The sequence below is a fragment of the Colias croceus genome, chromosome W (assembly GCF_905220415.1).
Source record: "Colias croceus chromosome W, ilColCroc2.1".
In the NCBI taxonomy this organism is placed as follows: domain Eukaryota; kingdom Metazoa; phylum Arthropoda; class Insecta; order Lepidoptera; family Pieridae; genus Colias; species Colias croceus.
The window spans coordinates 974,982-996,106 of record NC_059567.1 but is presented as its reverse complement, the minus strand read 5'-3'; the positions used below and the strand labels follow the sequence as shown (position 1 = coordinate 996,106).

At 33.9% G+C, this 21,125-nt stretch overlaps 1 protein-coding gene and 1 long non-coding RNA gene across 4 annotated transcripts in view; both read left to right on the top strand.

Moving 5' to 3' along the window:
* LOC123704897 overlaps positions 1–21,125 on the top strand; it is a 490,404-nt gene that overhangs the window by 127,968 nt on the left and 341,311 nt on the right. The window lies entirely within an intron of this gene.
* LOC123704907 lies at positions 1,427–3,108 on the top strand. Of its 2 annotated transcripts, XR_006753224.1 has the most exons (4): positions 1,427–1,654; positions 2,222–2,404; positions 2,481–2,610; positions 2,772–3,108. It is a non-coding gene; the product is annotated as an uncharacterized LOC123704907 (long non-coding RNA). The 2 variants fall into 2 exon arrangements; XR_006753223.1 differs by lacking the exon at positions 1,427–1,654 and having other exon boundaries at positions 1,881–2,404.

Below are 21,125 nucleotides of genomic sequence, written 5' to 3'. Positions count from 1 at the left end.
CAGGCACTTTCCACGCTTTTCCCGGACATTTTTACGCATTTTCCGGATATTTTCCATATATTTCTCAGGCATTTCCCAGTCATTTTCCAGACATTTCCCTGACATTTTCCGGGAATTTTCCAGGCATTTTCCACGCCTTTTCCGGACATTTTCACGCATTTTTTGAATATTTTCCGGGCATTTTCTGGGCATCTCTCAGGCATTTTCCGGGGATTTTCCAGGCATTTTCCACGCTTTTTCCGGATATTTTCCAGACATTTCCCTGGCATTTTCCGAAGATTTTTCAGGCATTTTCCACGCTTTTCCCGAACATTTTCACGCATTTTCCGGATATTTTCCGGATATTTTCTGGGTATTTCCCGGACATTTTCACACATTTTCCGGGGGATTTCCCAGATATTTTACAGGCATTTTCCGGATATCCCCGAAAAATGCCCCAGATTTCCGGAAAGTACGTAAGTTTTTTAGCTTAGATTAGTAATAAATTCTATTAACAATTCTATGAATTGTTTATGGTAGTACGTGTTTACTACATAATTGTATGTAAAGTAGTAACTACTATGCAGTCGCTATTCCACGCGGACGACGTCGCGGGCACAGCTAGTTATGAATAATTGTCAATGTTTCCTCTACTGATTCTATATTTTCTCAACTTAATAAATAACACGAATTGATTGCCTTCTTTGGAAGGCTGAAGATATATCGATGTGATACCTACATCTAGCTATATATTCTGCAGACCTGAGTATTTTGAAACAAGTTCTGAAGAATATGTAGTCAGATGTGGATTCATAAACAGTACCACTACTATCAAGAAAGAAAAACGTTAACAGATAAATTGGTATTGTATTATTCATAGTAATTATTAATAATATTGAATTTGTTGTTATATTATATTTGAATACAAGTAGAAGATTTTTAGGACTTAAATTAGAGCATATTTATAATATAATATGTATAACCTTAAAGAGTTAGGAAAAAAATTTACTTGTGTAATAAAATATGTTATATATTTAGGAACAGAAGTGGGAATGAAAAAAAAACACAACGTAGGTAACAAATATAATCAAAACTCGTTAATTTAATTTAACATTTACAAAATTTACAAAATAATGAAATAATTTCACACTGATTTTTAAAACTCACTTTCACTAATTTACTTAATTGTAATAAAAAAAAACTTATATAATGCAAAGGACAATAATATGGCAGTTGACTCCACAAACGGGCAGAGTTGTAGTCTGTCAATTGACTCGCGACGAATGGTGCCGCGAATGAGCGCGCCAGCGCTTTTATTTGCAAATCCGCCACCACCTGTCATCCCTTCTATTGGCGCTGTCTTAGTTTTTGTCTAACAATATAATATGTTTTAAGCCGAATTTTTATATTTATATAAAAAATATTTTTTATATTTAATGTTTATAAACATTTTAGGGTAATTAAATTCATTTATTCGAAAGACAAAACAGACTCAAAACAAATAATAACAAATGGCTAATTACAGGTTTTTTATCCCGTGTTTTCAAGGAAAAGAGCTTAAAATACTTTGCAGCTATCGGTATGTATATAAACGGAAAATTTGTATCTTGGATGGATACAGCCTTGATCGCCTTAACAATGACGTCACGCTACAAAGGCAGGAAAGGGAAATACGGTAACATGATACATGGCATTTAATTACTTGCTCATTTAATTGGTGCTATATTTATTACTAGCTGTGCTCCGCGGTTTTACTCGCATTGCTCCACTCCTGTTTGTCTTAGCGAGATGATAGCCTATTATAGCTTTCCTCGATAAATGGGCTATCTTACACCGAAAGAATTTTTAAAATTGGACCAGTAGCTCCTAATATTAGCGCGTTAAAACAAACAAACAAACTCTTCAGCTTTCTAATATTAGTATAGATTGAATGGATAATATTTATTTACATGTTTATAATTGTTTAATTTTTAATTATAGGTAGATCCTGGTTTGGTGACAACAACTGATACACTGAGAAGCTTGGGAGGAGATTGATTGAAGGTTTACATAGCATGTTGCAACAAATAATCTATTGTTCGCTTATAGTCTAAGATCCGAACCCAAATCGACCTTCACCGGGGTGAAAATAGAATGAGATCAATTTTATAATAATTTGATCTCACTCTATTATCGCTCCGGTGATTTAGTTTCGGATCAACTAGGTACTATAAAAATTACAACAATCAATAACATCTAATAGCAACTACGTGAGAAGAAACATATCAAAACAAGTAGCATATAAAGGCTTAAATAATTAGCTTCCCGATAGGTATCATTTTCTAAAACATCTATGCATCAGACTTTACAAATGAACATGGCTTAAAATAGGGTTCCGCCGTTATTTTCTAAATTTAAAACATCGATACGCTGTGTCTCGAATCAGGTATGGATTGAGTCCTTAAATAATTTTCCTTATTTATAAATTCAATTTATTGATTAATCTATATTACATTTTTTAGTTCAGTGATCCCGAGGTTTTAAGGGGTTGTCGTGATGTGATCTGGACAATCAAAACTTCTTACGGACTGTCAGTGGTAGCTACAAGATAATATTGATTCTACATAATATATTGGGTGAAGCATTATAACGGTTAGTAATAGTTGATGCAGTTATTATTTACCTTCGTTTTATTCACCCATTCATTTTAATCCTAACCTTATTTTAGTGGGCCATTGAACAATCTACAGTACCTACTATACGGGTAATGTGATAGGTTTTTAGAAACATAATTATTGTCTTTCTTTTTTCAGGTGTTTAAGACGTGGAGTTCAAGAACTTCAAGATTTCATCAACAGTCAGTCTGCACACGCCGAATTTATTAGTATATTTGAATTAGAAATTTGATTTTGAACTTATAAGATTTCAAAGTCTCTGTTTCAAAATATTATTATAAATATATAAATAATTTAAAATGAGTTCGTCAATAATTAATATAACATTGTAATATTGCTGCGTGTATTGTCCACTCAAAATGTATTAATGAGGAATTGATACTGTCATTTTTGTTCTGTTATTTTGTTTGTAAATAAAGTATTACATAAAGTTATTTGAAAGCATGTATGAAGATGAAAACTAGTTAAAAATTGATTCACCAAATTATAATATTGTTATCATTATTTAGTTTTAATTATATGTTTATTGTATCCATTCATTTTGCTTTTATTGATATGAGAGAACGATATTGTAATTAATAAATTATAACAGTGTTGTAAAATCACTTAACTATTGTTATATTTCTTGAAATAAAAACGTCAAAAAGATTGTCATGTTCTTAGGTCATGTTTATAAAATGTTTTTTTAGTTTGCATTTGCGAAGGTTCCTTTTTTACACATAACAGGAATATTGGACATATTATATAAAATGTATGAGAATATTGCATTTTTAAGTAGTTCGTCGTTACATCGAAATTCTAAAAAATGCTTATAGCTCATGCTTTTTACTAACAACTGGAATTGAAGATTGACGACGGTTTATCTAATCTGTGTTATTATTTTATTGTATTATAACTTTACTTATTAACTAAAAAGGAACTAATTTGTCTTAGTTAAAGAAGTTTAATTAAGCCAAATTAGTTGCAATGAGTTTATAAGTATCAACTATCACTTGATTTCGTTTAATTTTCTTGTCAATTGGTTAAAGTGAATTCTAAATATTAAGTAGTCTATGCAAACTATGTTTTCTTCACAGTATTATAATAGATTCAGTTTTTTAATAATCCATACTAGGTATATTATTAATAATTATTATAAATGCGAAAGTAACTCTGTCTGTCTGTTACTCAATCACGCCTTAACTACTGAAATAATTTGCATGAAATTTGGTATAGAGATATTCTGATACCCGAGAAAAGACATAGGATAGGTTTTATCCCGGAAATCCCACCGGAACGGGAACTATGCGGGTTTTTCTTTGACTTCGCGGGCGATGCCGCGGGCGGAAAGCTAGGTTTAATATATTTTGGTAAAGAAAATGTTAATTTTAAGATTGTTTACTGTAATATGTAAATATGTAAAGTAAGAGAATATTGCATTTTTGGAAATCACGTGATTTTAAACGAATTTCGAAAAATGTGACGATCTCCCGCTTTATTTCATCTTCGAGGAAGATTGAAGAAATTAGCGGAGAAGAAATAAATTAATCTAGTTGTTATCAATAAATTATGTAAATTCTGTTTATTTCGAATATTATTAAAATTAACAAAAAAAAAATGAAAATATATATTTTAACAACCGGGGTGTCAGAAAACCCTACATTTGAATATTGTTTTAAACTTTATCTTAATTATGAAGGTTTAGGTTTATTAAATAATTTAATTTAATATTAATAATCAATGCCCTGTTTTTCATATTACACTGTGTTCAAATTACTAAAAAGACAAAAATAGATTATTAATTTATCCTCTAACCGAAACCTACAAAAAAACCTATCTACTTACGGCTGCTATTTCGAATACCAGTTTTTATAATAATATAACTTATTTGATATGAAATCTTATACCTACGTAAAATTGTGAAAATAATAAAAATTTATTGAAATTAAAAAATAAATAGTCTTTACTTTCCCTCCAGTAAGTAGAAATAATAAGACGTAAAAGTTGAATTGGTCTATGCACATGCGTTGGTTGGTTAATTTTGATGACGATCAATAAAGCTATAGTTTCACTGATCGATTTTATCTCCAAAGCTGTCAAACTTAGTGATATTTTCATACTAGCTGTGCACCCGGGCTTTGTCGCCTTTCGTGTTTGAACACTTTCGGATATCGTAACTGTCACCTACTCAGCCTCAATGATTTCCAAGAAAAATGTGTTTTTTTTTTCTTTTGGTATTAAATATTTTATAAATTATGTGTTGTTTTATTTAATCCTTTAGTAGAGTATTATATATCTATAAACAAATTAATCGCAATATGTGCTCGAAAACTGCTGAACCGATTTCGTTAATTATTTTTTTTATAATATTCCTTGAAGTACGAGGTTGTTTCTTATGAAGAGAAAACCAATACAAAATGTGTACTACGAGTGAATCCGGGGCGGACCGCTAGTATTGTATATATTAGGATATCACTAGGTCAAGGTCAAGGTCAAGGTCAAGGTCAGATTCAATCGATTTTATCTCATCGATTTTAGATTAAAGTATATTTTTATATGTATATGGCTCAATACATAAAAATGAATCGCAAAATGTGTTGGTAAGCGCTTAATTCGAAAAATGCTGAACCGATTTCGTTAATTCTTTTTATAATATTTCTTGAACTACGATCAAGGTCAAGGTCAAAGTCAGATTCAATCGATTTTATCTCATCGATTTAAGATTGAAGTATATCTATACTAATATTATAAAGAGGAAAGGTTTGTCTGTATGTATGTATGTATGGTTTTCACGCATAAACTACTGAACCGATTACAATGAAATTTAGCACACGTATAGAGGGTAACTTGGATTAAGAAAAGAAAAAAAGAAAAGAAAAGAAACATTTATTTATCAAGGACAGCACAACACACACACATAAAACATAAAGAACCGTAAAAGATAAATAAGAAAGCACCACGACAAGAAAATAGCAACAATAACACTTAAATTAATAACATAAAAAAGCACGTAGAGAAAATAAAATTGATAATCAGTATTTTTTTTATTAAGGTGTGTCATACGACCCTGACAAAAAGGAGACAGCTCAGCATATGCTGCAACGTTCCGGAACATTGCCAGCGCTGTTTTTCAGTGCCCCCTTTATTATGAAGGCTTCGAGTTGGGACGAAAGGAGTAACCTAGGTTTACATATATACATAGATACACAAAAAATTAAATAAATGAGATATAATAAACTTATAGATAGGTACGATGATACAACGCGACTAACGATGAATATAAATACATAATAAATACATAAATAATAAATATTTCAGGGCAATTTTCACGTAAATTTAATTTAATTTACCACTAAAACTGGATTTGGTGTGCTAATAATATACTTTTAAATTTAGATTTAAAAGTATATAGTGTTCGTAGATTCCGTAACGGTGGAGGCAAGTTGTTCCAGCATTTAGTGGCGTTATATTTAAAGCTACCCTTAAAACAAGCGGAATGGTGTTTGGGTACGAGGAGTTTATTGGCAGCATCCCTGGTGTTGTATTTGGTGTTTTGTTCACTCCTCCAAATAAGTTTTTCGAACAGATAGTGAGGCGATTCTGTTTTGACAACACCAAAGAGAAGGGATGCAAAGTGCAATTGCCTGCGGTGCTCCATGTTTAGACATCGCGCATTATTAAGATGGGGCGTGATGTGATCCCTCGGTGGGACATTCCAGCAGAACCGTGCACATGCATTCTGCACTCGCTGGATTACACGTTTTGTACGACCTAATAACCGGTGTCCATACATCACATCCATATAATTGAACTTTGATAGAACTAGACTATCACATAATTTGAGTCTGAGACTGGGTTCAATATATTGTCTGATGCGATATAAAACCTTAAGTCTATAGAAACAATTAGCTGCTGTAGTGCTAATGTACTTCTCAAATCTCAGATTCTCATCAAAAATGATGCCCAGGTTTCTAACCTCCTCAACACGCTGTATGGGTACCCCGTCTATGCATAAAGATACAGATGGCAGCTTATTTTTTATTATTTTGACAGTAGAGAGGGTTCCGAGTATCATATATTTGGTCTTATTGGGGTTGAGAACAAGAGAGTTATTTTCCGACCACATTCGTATTGAATCCAAATCTAAATTCAGCTTTTCTTCTGCAACTTGCGTCTCATGTGGGCGGAATGAAATATATAACTGTACGTCATCTGCATAAATGTGGTACCGACACGATTTTATTCGCGTCACTATGTCTGCACTGTACAGTATATATAAGAGGGGCCCCAAAATAGATCCTTGAGGCACTCCTCGTGTTACCGCTTTACATTCAGAGAGCATAGTTCTTCCATCCTCCTCTGCGACGGAAACAGTCTGAGTACGTGACGATAGGTAGCTATTAAACCACTTTACGGTCAATGAGCTTAAACCGTAATAAGTGAGTTTAGATAGCAGCAAAGGCACGTTTATGGTTTCAAATGCTCGCGTGTAGTCCAGTAATACCAGGAATGTACCTTTGCCCTCATCTTGAGCCGATAATATATCGTCTACAACGTCCGTTATGGCTGTTGCAGTACTTTTGTTTTTTCTAAAACCAGACTGACGATCTGGGAGGATATTATTGGTCTCTAAGAACTTCATTAACTGCTTATACACTATTTTTTCAATAACCTTGGAAAGGCAAGGCAGTATACTTATTGGCCGAAGGTCCTTCAGGACTTGTGGATTATTGATTTTCGGTACAGGACGAACGAGAGCACTTTTCCACAAACCAGGGAAGATGCCAGTGTTTAGAGATTCATTAATAATATGCGTTAGTATCGGTAAGGTAGAAGGTAAAGTGGATTTAAACATGTCTAAAGATATGTCATCAATTCCAATAGCTTGTGACTTTAGTTCCTTTAAAGTGCTCAACACCAATGACTCATTTACGTTCGTAAAATTGAAAATAGCATCACTGTGTCGATTAAATTCATAATATGTTAATATGGAAAGATGTAATTGGGCTTTACCAGGGACATTTAGAAAGTGGCTATTTAATATATTGGGATTATTGAGATGAGAAGGTAACAATGAATCCTTTTTAGAATTGATGGTAACATTGTCTTTTATGTGTTTCCACATGATCTTAGGTTTGTTTGAATTAGAAATTCATTAATCACTTTAAGTACAACATTTTCATCAACTGATTTAAATTCAAACGATGCTTCAGAAAAACGATGAAATTCATAGAATGTGAGATTAGATAATGGTAGCTTATTAGTTCCGGGAATGTCTAGAAAGTGTGCGTTTATCTCATCAGGATCTCTTAAGTGTGAAGGTAAGACGCTGTTCTTTATAGCTTTGAAATTAACCTGGTCTTTGATATGTTTCCACATTTCTCGAGGTTTTTTAACGTTAGCATGTATAAACGTGTCAAAGTATGCTCGTTTCTCACAATCAAGGGCAACTTCAGTATATTTCTTTAACTGTTTATAATATTCTTTGTGAGAGTCAAGCTTTGTTTTCCGTGCTCGTGTATGTGCTTCGTTGCGGCATCTCATAATCAACTTCATGTTATAAGTTAACCATGGATGCTGTTTGTCTTTAATGTAATGGACTTTCATTGGTGCATAAAAATCAAATAAAGATAAAATATTGTTCGTGAGGGCTATCACCATGTCATTGACGTTGTTGAGGCTAAGAATATTATCCCAAATGATATTTCCCAATGATTGATTAAAAATATCCATGTCTATGTCTTTAAGTGATCTACACATCATTCGTCTGGATTGAGGTTTCTCTTTGGCTATTTTAAGAACACAAGATATAAAAGCGTGACTACTTAGAGTTTCAATATAATCAACTTTTATCTGAGAAACATTAACATTTGTACAGAGTAAATCGATAAGCGTCTCTGAATGAGCAGTAAAGTGAGTTGGTTCAGATACATATTGCCTTAGGTTATAGAAGTGTAGAAAATTTTCTAGTTTATAAAAATTGGGCTGGTCCTTATTTAAATAGTTAATATTAAAATCCCCTAATAAAGCTAGATAGTCGCACCATAAAAATGAGCCCATAGATTCCGCCAATGCACTAAAAAACACATCAGGGTCCAACCAGGGAGGACGATACGCTGTGCCAATGACCAATGTCTTACCGCGCAATGTAAGTTTTAACCACATTTGTTCAACTGCCGAAGAAACCGGATGTGACAGGGTACGTACCGTCAGGCCGTGTTTTACGTAAAAGCCGACCCCACCACCACGGGTGCGGACGTTGGCCGGGCGCGGAATGTGACGTAGTCTGTATCCAGGCACAGCCGGTGCCCGACCATCTTCTCCCGGACGCAGCCACGTCTCATTAATAGCCATAATATCGACGGCACAATTCTCCATGGCAAAAATAAATTCATCGTGCTTATTTCCAAGCGAGCATGGGTTAAGAAAGCCAATTTTTAATTTATTTTTAGAACGACACGTCATTTTTGTAAATAAAGATTATTATTGTAGCTTATAGGCAAATCAATTATAATTAAAAAATGTAATGAAATAGTATTGTAGGACCTTATGTAGGACAATATAAAATGCACAATTTCTGTAAGTATAATAATAATATTATTATATTTCATCGGGGATAACATAATATTGTAAAAAAATCTAATGAGATATAAAATTATGTTATAGTAAATGTAATTTATTAATATATAGCACCATGAATAGTATAAATTAATTAAAAGTATTACCAAGTAGTGTTTGATATTTTTCAGCTGTTGTAATATTGAAATAAAAAGAATAGACAAATTGATATAGAAATTACGCCACCACGCAGCACTTTTCGATAAAATACAAGAGAGAATTATTTTAAAAGAGTACAATAATGTAAAATAAAATAAAAATTCTTGCAATACGTTTGGCTTAATCTGACCATTGTTATTATTAAAAAGACAGACATTATTACATTTAGATATAAAAAAAGCAAAAACATAAACATTTACGGTTGATGTTAACAAAATATGAATAGAATTTATGCGTACGTTATGAATCTGAAGACAGGTAAACATAATAATAATATAAATGTCGCAATCAAACAAAGTTACAGGGTAAAAACCTTATCCAAATCCTCCTGCGAGCGAATACTATAAAGCTTTGAGTTTTGATTACGCCTAGCAAAGATTCTCCCGCCACGGGTCCAAACAAAACGCCAGTTTTTTATACGCCCTAATTGCTCTCGTGTTGTATAGAATAAGTTACGATTCACATGCGTAAGGTGTTCATTGATATAAAACCTCCGCGGCTCCCCTCCCACCCCCGTGCCGCTGGTGTCTGCGCCGCGCCGCACACGCGCCGCGTGCAGCAGCTCGTCGCGCAGATGTCGCCGTGCGAGGCGCACGACTATGGGCCGCGGCCGCGCGCTCGCCCCGTCCGCCGCGCCCGCGCCGCCCGTGTCGCTGGCGCCTCCCGGTGCACGGCGCAGTCCCCGACGCTGTGCATTTACTATGTCTCGCTCGTCTAGGGTTATACCTATTTTTTGCGCTAGGGTGATTACGACGTGTAACAAATTTTCACTACTATTTTCTGATACTCCTGTTATTTCAATATCGTTAAGTAATTTCTCTTGTTCGGACTCATTTAATCGTTTTTTTAAATCGGTTATAGTGTCATTTATCTCCTTATTCTGTTGGCATTGATTTAAACAGCTCTCAGCGCAGGACGCGGACTCAAGTTTCGTTACTCGTTCCTCTATACAATTTAACTTTATACTAAATTCCGATACAAGCGATGATAGCCTCGACATCTCCGATCTAAATGACGATAATTCTGTACGAAGTAATTTTATCTCCTGAGCGAGTAGAGGAGTATCGGATTGGGCAGAGTCGGTATCCACAAATACGTCATTTTCGTCATCTGGAGTGCGTGTATCTAATATTTTGGTTGTAGTTTTTCCTTTACATATTTTACATATCCATTTCGAATTAGTGCGTGCGTCTGGGCTAAGGCTATTGCATTGCCTGTGGTATAGAACGTTACATTTATGGCATTTAGCGCCATCTGACGTTGCGAAGAATTTACCACAATTAGTACACTTGTTGGCCATCTCAGTCTCGATCGTAGATCAATAAGATTTATTATAACAGCACTAGATGGCAGCTAACACAAAGTTGCAACAGATATGATTATTTTAAAATGTAATTTCTTTGTTTCTTTTCTGATTATAAACTTCTATGATTGAAATTTATTTTTAAAAATACGATTACAATAATTAACAGTTAGGTTTGATTTATAAAAGTGAATTATTTCCAAACCGTGAAAAAAAATCGCTTCCAGTGGGTACTTTTAAAACAGCTGATCATCAGCTGTTATTAATGTTTACGTTTTTACACCGGATCTTATTCACACACTGAGGATAACACTATATGTTGGGGGAATACGGAATATCTACTAAATTCAGCACTCGTTACACACTTTCAACGATGTTTACTATTTTTAAAGTATTAATACAACTCACAACAAACTGTCACTCCAAGCGTCAACGTATTTCGCTAGTATTTTGTATATTATAAATGACGCTAGTATTTTTTATTTTTCAAGTCGCATGCTTTGAACACAAGTAGAATGTCAAAATAACCCTTCTGTTTTTGGGGAAAATTGTGTACATGACGAAGAAGAAGTCGAAATACCGAAGAAAAAAGACCTTACAAAGCTTCTGATGAAATTATTGCCGCCATGTGGCATGACAACAGCATCGTCACCATTGTATCCAACTAACACGGATTGGATCATATCATAAAAGTAGATCGCATTGGATTTGTGGATAAAAAACGTGTTTTGGCATAAAAGCAGCTTGCCAAAATGCATGGCTGATCAATGGTCTGATGAGACTAGCTAGCTAGGACATACTAAGATTTCCAGCGGAATGTGGCAACCGTAATTCTGCCTATATATTCTCAGTACAAATGAGAGTGCCCAAAGATGTGAGGAGTGCTGGAACTGCGGACGACCACTCGGCAGTTGATGGCTCACAGCGTAGATGCAGGTACTGTCACCAACGCACTAGAAAAATGTGCGCCAAGTGCAATATCGGTTTACTCCTAAAGTGTTGGTACATGTTCCACAATAAATAAGTAATGTATTTTTTTTTCTACTTGTTCATAAATAAATATTATCATAATAATTTATATTTTATTCCCAACAAAAAAAAACCTCGTTAGTCCTTTAGAGTCCTAAGTTAAAACAATGCCCAGTGTCACCTGTAGGTGACACCCTCATAATAAAAAATGGGGGGGTAGTATTTTTTTTTGTTCTCTGTTTTTGTCTTCGCTAGATGTATTTAAACTATTTTAGTAAAAGAGAAATACAAAATTGCTATTAACTTAGACATGGGAATTGAAGAGTTAACTAAAAATTATCGTATTTGTACGATAATTATCGTACGTATCGTGCGTCACGCGACATGCGCTACACAGACCAAAAAGTTTGAGACGATGTAATAAAAGTTTCACTTTAAATATCGATGACTTACAGCCAAAAAGGGATAAGCGCCATTTTTTGGAGAACGGACTTATATATACCGCTGAATTGCTCTTTTTTTTCTGCGTCGTTTGGTCTAGTTCACACATCTCTAGGTTAAACTTTAAGTCGGTTAGGCGGTAGTTAAATCAAAGACTAAGGCCAAATTTCTTCGTCTTAAACGACAGATTTTTTTGTGTGGAATGCATTTTGGTAGTTAATCAAAAATATTTCAATACAAACAACCTTTATACTTTTTGGGCTTCCTGTAAAATTTTACTATTTTAACGTTAAACCATTTTGTCTGAAGGCAAGTATAAAAAAATATGCGTTTAAGATAATTTGCTTCGCTGTAATTTTTTGTTAAATTTCATTTAGTACTTTACGCTCGTGCCTTCAAAAAACAAAATTGTCGTTTGATGTAGAAAGGCAACATTTTTGAGACTTAATTTGGTGTTTAGCAGTTAATTGCCGGTTAGTCTTTAAACACTTAAATGGCGGATACTACATTTGTCCCTATAAATATTTAATAATAGTTTGTCGCTTATACTTTTTTTCCCTCTCGAAACAGAAGAAATTATGACGCTTAGGATAACATAGCAGAAATGAAAAATACGTTTATGCTAATTTGTTTTCATCCTATTTGTCGTTTATCTGTCTAAAAACAGTTTTGAATGGTGGTTATCGGTATCGTTTCCCCAAACCTACGAGCCCAAGCGGCTTCGCGATGAGAAGACTGATTTCATAAATCTTAATTAATGTTAAGAAAACTTTGTTTGTTAAAGTTGCAGTTCTTTTTTTTTAATTTTTGTAATGTTTTCTATGAGAAATACCTACACAGAACAAAAATTTATTATACATAAAAATTACAAAACATTGAATTCTATTTAAAAAATCTAGTTATATTGGTGCACTTGGCGATAGACTAGCGCGACTTCCTTCGGGAACAAGGACGTTTTGGTCCCTCGCCAAGGCCATCCAAGGTAACTTTTGTCGTTCATCCTTTCCACCTTTGCACAAGGACGAAGACTCTCTGGCCCATTCCGCTAAAGAGAAAGCCGAACTCTTGGGCGCTCTCTTTGCTAGGAACTCGACTCTTGATGACAGGGAAATGACACCGCCGACCATCCCGCGGTGCAACCATTCAATGGCGGATATACGCTTCACACAACGTGCCGTTCGAAACGCTCTCTTTTCCCTTGACATCCATAAGTCGACTGGGCCGGATGGAGATTGTGCTTAAGACATGTGCTCCTGAGTTGGCACCGGTTGTAACGCGTCTTTTTCGGCTCTCTTACGCCAAAGGCATTGTCCCGAATTCGTGGAAGACTGCTCTTGTCCACCCAATCCCTAAAAAAGGCGATCGCTCAAATCCGTCTACTCAAATCCGTAAACTACAGACCGATCGCCATCACTTCTTTACTCTCCAAAATAATGGAATCCATTATTAACTGCCAGCTCATGAGGTATCTGAAGGAGAACCAGTTGTTAAGCGACCGGCAATACGGTTTCCGTAGTGGTCGCTCGACTGGTGATTTTTTGGTGTACCTCACTCACAGATGGGCGGAGGCGGTTGAGAGTAAAGGGGAGGCATTGGCTGTAAGTTTGGATGTAGCGAAAGCCTTCGATCGGGTCTGGCACAAGGCACTTCTAGCGAAATTACCATCTTTCGGACTTCCTGCAAGGTTATGCGATTGGGTTGCCAGCTTCCTGGAAGAGAGGAGCATTAAGGTCATTATCGACGGTTCTTGCTCTAAGCCTCTTCATGTGAACGCTGGTGTCCCACAAGGCTGCGTGCTATCTCCTACACTGTTCCTTCTGCATATCAATGATTTGTTACAAATCAGTAACATTCATTGCTATGCAGACGACAGTACGGGGGATGCTCTTTATCCCGGCCGTGCAAACACCTCAAAGGAAAGCCTCAATGAGAGTCGAAACAAACTTGTGTCTGAAGTCGAGTCTTCTCTCCAAGAAGTCTCGGAGTGGGGCGAACTTAATCTTGTCGAGTTCAATCCCCTAAAGACACAGGTTTGCGCGTTTACCGCTAAAAAGACCCCATTTGTCGTAGAACCTCGGTTTAAGAGTACTCCTCTTAGTATATCGCCGAAAATCGGAATCCTCGGAGTTGAAATCTCGAGTGACGTTCAATTCCGCAGTCATTTGGAAGCGAAAGCTAAATTAGCCTCGAAAAAACTTGGTGTGCTCAGTAGATCGAGACAGTACTTCAAGCCGGCCCACCGACTTCAGCTGTACAAGGCTCAGGTGCGACCGCATATGGAGTACTGTTCTCATCTCTGGGCCGGAGCCCCACAGTATCAACTCCTTCCACTTGACCGCATCCAACGTCGAGCAGCTCGAATTGTCGATGACCGTAGGCTTTCCGATAGGCTCAATCCACTGTCAGTGCGGAGAGACGTTGCGTCTCTCTGTATACTGTACAGAATCTACTACGGGGAGTGCTCTGAGGAATTGTTCCACCTTATACCAGCCGCACAGTTCCACCACCAGACCACACGCCGTAAAAACCAGTTCCATCCGCACCATCTGGATGGTTGGCGCTCCACCACTGTCCGCTTTACCCGTAACTTCCTTCCGCGTACGGTGAAACTGTGGAACGATCTGCCACCTGCGGTGTTCCCGAAAAGAGAAAACGTAAATATGTACCACTTATGTACACTATGTACACTTCTATGTGCCACATAATATGTACACTTCTATAAAATATTATAAATGCGAAAGTTTGTGAGGATGTGTATGTGTTTGTTACTCTTTTACGCAAATACTACTGAACCGATTTCAATGAAATTTAGCACACATACAGAGGGTAACTTGGATTAACACATAGGATAGGTTTAATCCCGGAAATCCCACGGGTACTATGCGGGTTTTTCTTTGACAACGAGGACGAAGCCTATCTTTCCAGGTGATAATTTAAAAGACTTACAAGAATAACAGCGTATATTCTCACATATTTACATTATAAATCTTAGCATTTCAATCGCGGTACTAAATACCGAGACACTACACGTTCTACATAATAATATATTAATTATCTGTATACAGTATCATTTCTACGGATTACATCGCTAATGAAGCTAATAAGAGGTGCATCTAGCGAATGGAAACTAACAAGCAATATAATATACAATTATATTATACGTCCTACACACACGTCTAAAGTAAACGATCAAAGCTTATTGAAGCAAAAAAATATTATTTGACATTGCTTTAGCGTTAATGATTGCTTTTTGTTGTATTTTAACGAAACTGTAATGTGTAAATTAATGACGTGTAGTAATAAATATTTTAGTAATAAAAATTTTTTTGAAACTAAATAAAATCTTAATAAATACTTACCTATGGTTATTATGTCTGCAAGTATTCAGATTTGATAGAAAAATTTCATCTTACTAAAAGTTTCCAACGACGCACGTGGGGACGTGATTTGCGGCTTTAAAAATATTATGCTTTGTACGTACCTTCCTAAATAAAATTCTTAAAAAAGCAAGGGAACTTCGACAATTTAAAAAAAAATGTTGTGTGGTTTTATGAAACCACGGTAAAAGTGAAACTTTTTTTCACACTAAAGACATTTAACTAAAAATTATCGTATTTGTACGATAATTATCGTACGTATCGTGCGTCACGCGACATGCGCTACACAGACCAAAAAGTTTGAGACGATGTAATAAAAGTTTCACTTTAAATATTATAAATTTGAAAGGTGGCTTATTGTTATTAAAAGCGAACTGTATGTAATGGATACTATATTACGTACTTTATTACTATTCTATATATTTTTAACTACCTGAAAAATACTAATACAACAAATAATCTGTGACATTTGTAATTTATTTTATTAAATGATTGATTGATTACATAATAATACAGCCCTTCAATCAAATACAACCATATTAAACTCTTCTTTTGTATTTTAAATATACGAAACATAATTTTCATTTAATATCATCCAAACTTTCATTGTTTACAATCCGATAGTTACCTACTACAAATAAAGTTCAAACTAATTACCAACCACATAGATATCTATAAGTTTCATAGAATCGCAACTTCAACACTAGATATTCGTTTAAAGTAGAAGATACACACAGCAAAAATAATACTATATCACAGAGCTTTGTATTAATCATAATTGGCGAAATATGAGCCGTCCTTTGAAATCGCTGCCCTTTATCGTGTGATGCTGTGTCTAACTCTTTGTTTTTTATGGAATCGTCTCGGCGGAATTCTTTCGGAATATTGCAGACTTTTCCCGGGAAAAATGTTTTTATAAACGAAGTCCGAAGTTTTAACAAAACTTTATTTTGATTTAAAATGCGCACAAATAGTGTATTTTTTAATATCATAATCATATAATTATAATCATATAAGGGCAGATCAATAAAATAAAGTGTATATACAAGCGGAATTATAAACGTATTTTAAACGTTATTTTAATTATATTATATTTTCATTTTACGTTTCGTCACGCAAGCATAGTCACGTGGTCAGTCTTGTATTTTCTAACTATACAATAAGTATTATAATAACTACATTTTTCGGTCAGCTTCCCGACGGCAATAATGGGCCTACATCATGTAACTTACATATAATGAAGTTAATCTCAATATTTTAGGCGCTAAATTAAAAAACAATATTAATGTAATAGAATGAGTATTAAACTGAAAAAGCGATTTGCGAATTAAATCATTTTGAACGTTTTGGTCATATTATAAAATGGCATTTTTTTTTAATGAATAATACTTGTGTAAAACGAAAGACTAGGTAATAGCAATATACATTACACAAGTATACATACTCTTTGACGTTTTCCACAAAAAAAAAACATATAACACGATGAATTTATTTTAGAACATTTTTTCATTATTTACCTAAATAGAATTATTTTAAACACCTACACAAGATAATTTAATGAAGTTCGAATATATAACACAGCTCAACAAAAAAACAATTTTTTTTTGTTGCCCTGGATATTTCTACAGATTTATATATTTCAAGTACCCAGTTTGCGAATGTAATCATTAAAATTATTTAATTGGCTCTAGTTTTTTTTTAATTTGGATTTTCATATATAAAAATTTCTTACGGCCCTTCAGAGTACGGGTTACTAACAAGTGTTTATTTTTAGGTGAATTACGTTTTCTGCACATTTATTCGCTCAGACAGAACCCTATTCTATAAAACTGACTGTAGAATATCAGAATAATAAATGGTTTCTGTAAAAAAACATTTTTATGAACAACAATGTTCGGTTTGTATCGAGTTAAAGAAACCCAGTAGCACTTGGTCAGCAAAGTGGATAGGTATACGAAATTCCCTTGATGTTTTTATTAATAGAATTAGACAAAGCAAATTCATTAGGAATAATTAATAAATATGAAAATTTAGGCCTTTGAGGGAATCTAGAAGTATAAGAAGAATACCCGATGGCCCTACAGGACGGGCGTGTCGACAATTGATAAAAAATGAAAATTTAACAAAATTTAATAACTGATGCTGAATGTAAATTATGGAGAGATATAGTATTAATTAATTTAAGATTAATTTCAAACACCAAATTATAAAGAAATGGCACAACAGTTGTTTAAAAAACTTCATTATTTTATGAGCAAATACGAGCATAAAGCTACACTTTGCCCACAGTCTCCTGGATAGATATCCAGTAAATCTGCGGAATTTCTGTGAGAAACAGGAAGAACACATCGAAAAAGAAGTAAAAATTATGGAATAATGGTATCAGGGTATATGGGATCGTCACATGATGGCAGATTACTGATGGTCCATAAGAAAACTATTGTCCCAAAATTAACTAAGAAGACAAGCTTATAAAATCTATTTCCTTGTACTATTTCATAAGTTTTAATGATTTTTCTCTATTTTTATATCCATTTGAATTAATTAAATACTAAAACAAAACAATAAGTAAAACTTTGTAATAAATAAATGATGTAAAAAAATTATAATAAATGATGTAATCAAATTAACAAATAGCAAAAATAATTAAATTTATGAACATAGAAAATTTTCAATGTGATTTACGAGTTATTGTTATAAAATATTAAGTAAATAATTTTTAAGTGCATATTTGTATCGAAAAATTTCATCGATGCAATGATGTGGAACAATTTATTACTTATATTAATATGTACTTATTTCAAAGCTGTCGGTACCTGCGACTTCTCGCGTGCATAGATTCTAGATTATATAAAGTATAATTTGTTTATTTCTCTAAACAAATTATACTTTATACTTTCCTGAGGACTAAAAGCTACAGCTAAATCTAAAATACTTAGATTAAGGATAAAGGATTGGTCACCGCGCGCGCGGTCGTAGCGCGCGCGCGGTGACCAATCTAAGCTAAAATACATTAAATTATGTTTTTCATTTTTGCACAGAACACAGAAGTCGTAAAAATAAAACTCCTTTACAAATGGGTAAATTTTATGGGTAATACACGGTACACCTTCTCTCTCTTTTCACTCTTCGTTCTACACTCCCAAATATTTTTCTTCGTTTGACTCACAATATATTGACATCTCCTAGGCTAGGCTTTATAAAGTTCTGACAAAAAATCAATTAAACGAAAAATTTTAAATTTTTATCTACAATTAACTAAATAGCGCAGACTGAAATGTAAGCTGTGTGAAATAATTTCAAAGGGGTTTTATTTACAAATATTTTAGTTGTGTATTAACTATAAAAATATATGGCACAATTCCTTGTGTTGAGTATGATATGGCTTAAACAAAAAAAAAATAAAAATAAAAAAAATCACAAGTACCTAATGTCCTATACTGTCTTATTAGAGGAGAAAGTTAAAAAACAAATTGCGAAGTTCTTCCTTCATAAGGTATTTAAAGAAATTTCCCTTAAATTATCTTCTTATAAATTACTTTTCCTTTGTCCTGATTTATCAAAATTTATTGTCACCGCAGACCTACCTAGGTTACTTGTTATTGATTTAAGCTATGTTGCATTCGTCCATTCAATAATTGTATTACGATATCACCCTTTTTATCCGGTATACCGGACTTTTACAACTACACAACACGGACTTTTACAACCCCACTTTTTTAACAATTCAAGAGATTGGTTAATTATTTAATTAAATTATGTTAATTGATACATTGCAAATGAATATTTAAATGAACTAATAAAGCAAAACTTACATATAAGATCGAAAAAGTTTTAAATTTTATTATTTAAGATACACATAAATAAAAACAATTAATAATTATAGTGCATATAATAATACAATACAAATTTAATAATTCCTAACAAAACTGTTTAAAAGCATACATAACTACATTATTATTCATTCATCAATATAACAAACATTTATGAATTAAAACAACCAAAAATTCTCAATGATTTCACATCTTGCTATGTTATAAAATTTCATAAGTAAAAGCGACGTCTAACCGATGGGAAGCCGGAAAAATAAAATAAGAAAACTCAGAATTTTCGGACCGCGGCCGACGGTTAACAATTGGCCTACAACATAATAAACATTATATTTTGATGAATATTTATGGATAACTCTTCAAGCTATATAAGACTCAAAAAATCAATCGATAACTTATTTATTGTGTCGCTTTATTAAATAATTTTCACGTGACAAATTTATGAATCGGTGTTTGACAAAATGTTTGGATTGCGTTTATATATCTACTAACAAAGTAATAAAGTAATGATAGGTACACACTTTTTACAGTGCATTTTAGAGGCCCACTGTGTCTACGAGTATTTAATGTGGCTTGGCGAAAACTACTTACAAGTCGAAAATCTTGGTAAGTCTTCGTCGTTAATTTTCAAATCCATTTCTGATTTGGTAGATTTAACGTTACGCTTACAGAAACTTTACAGTATTAACTGAAATTTTTGACTGAATTGACTTGACTTGTATTAACTGAATTAACTGAAATTACTGAAATTTTATAGTATCAACAAACAATTGTATTTGCAGGTATTGTTCAGCAATATACCACAATATCACAATCAAGCGCATAGAACTCGGATGAGCATTGTCAAGAAATTGTGTCACGCGCTTCCAGTACTTCATTAGAGTTTCCAAAAACTTTCAATTATCATGCAAGCGTTGTACCACCGAACAATTAAAACTAACAACACTACGTGATGGATGCGTTATTAATTTGTGAGCTGTGACAGTTTGACGACTCGTGTGTACCGCGGTCCCTTAAACAATGGATACTGATTAATATGCGGCGGATTGAATCACAGCACAAAAGCTGCTAGTTTCAATTAATCTTGCTGGGGAGAAGTTAATGACATCGTACGGTCAGCAGTGACAAGCGGGTAGTGCGTGCCCGTAATTCTTTGTTCGAACGATTGCAATTTAGTGCAGCGAATTTTTGGTGGTTAAATTTGTGGCGCCAGGTAAATATGGTTACAGACAAAATATGATAAACAGTTTTTCAAAAGCACAAACTTTTGCTTCAAGTATAAATTTACAGAGTTGAGTCAATTTTTGGAAATAAAATTATAAGTCTATAATATAGTCTCTCTCCAATAGAGTCATAACAATTTAGGATAATATAATAATTTTATAACTTGACTGAAATATTAATATTATAGGTAATTAGATGTTTTTTCTGGCAGCTTTGTATCTCATAATCTTGCTCTTGTACCATTTCACTAGTATTGCAACATGATTGCAACATAACATAATAGCCAATTAGCAACACCAAAACCTATAGAAAATACATAAAACAAACTGCAGTCAATCACATAAACCACAAAAACAATACATGAATACCGGCTAATTATTGCAGACACAAATGAACAACATTTGTCGCTTTCCAATAAAAGTCTCCCAAACACACAGTAATGCAATGGACGTAAATGTGAAAATATTTTCCGAAATGAACGTAAATTGATGGAGCGAATGAGAAACTTAAATGATGAATGGATGAAAGATTGGAATTAATAGAGTTTCTAGACCGAAAGATAACGAAAATGTGTATTGTGTTTAATTCATAC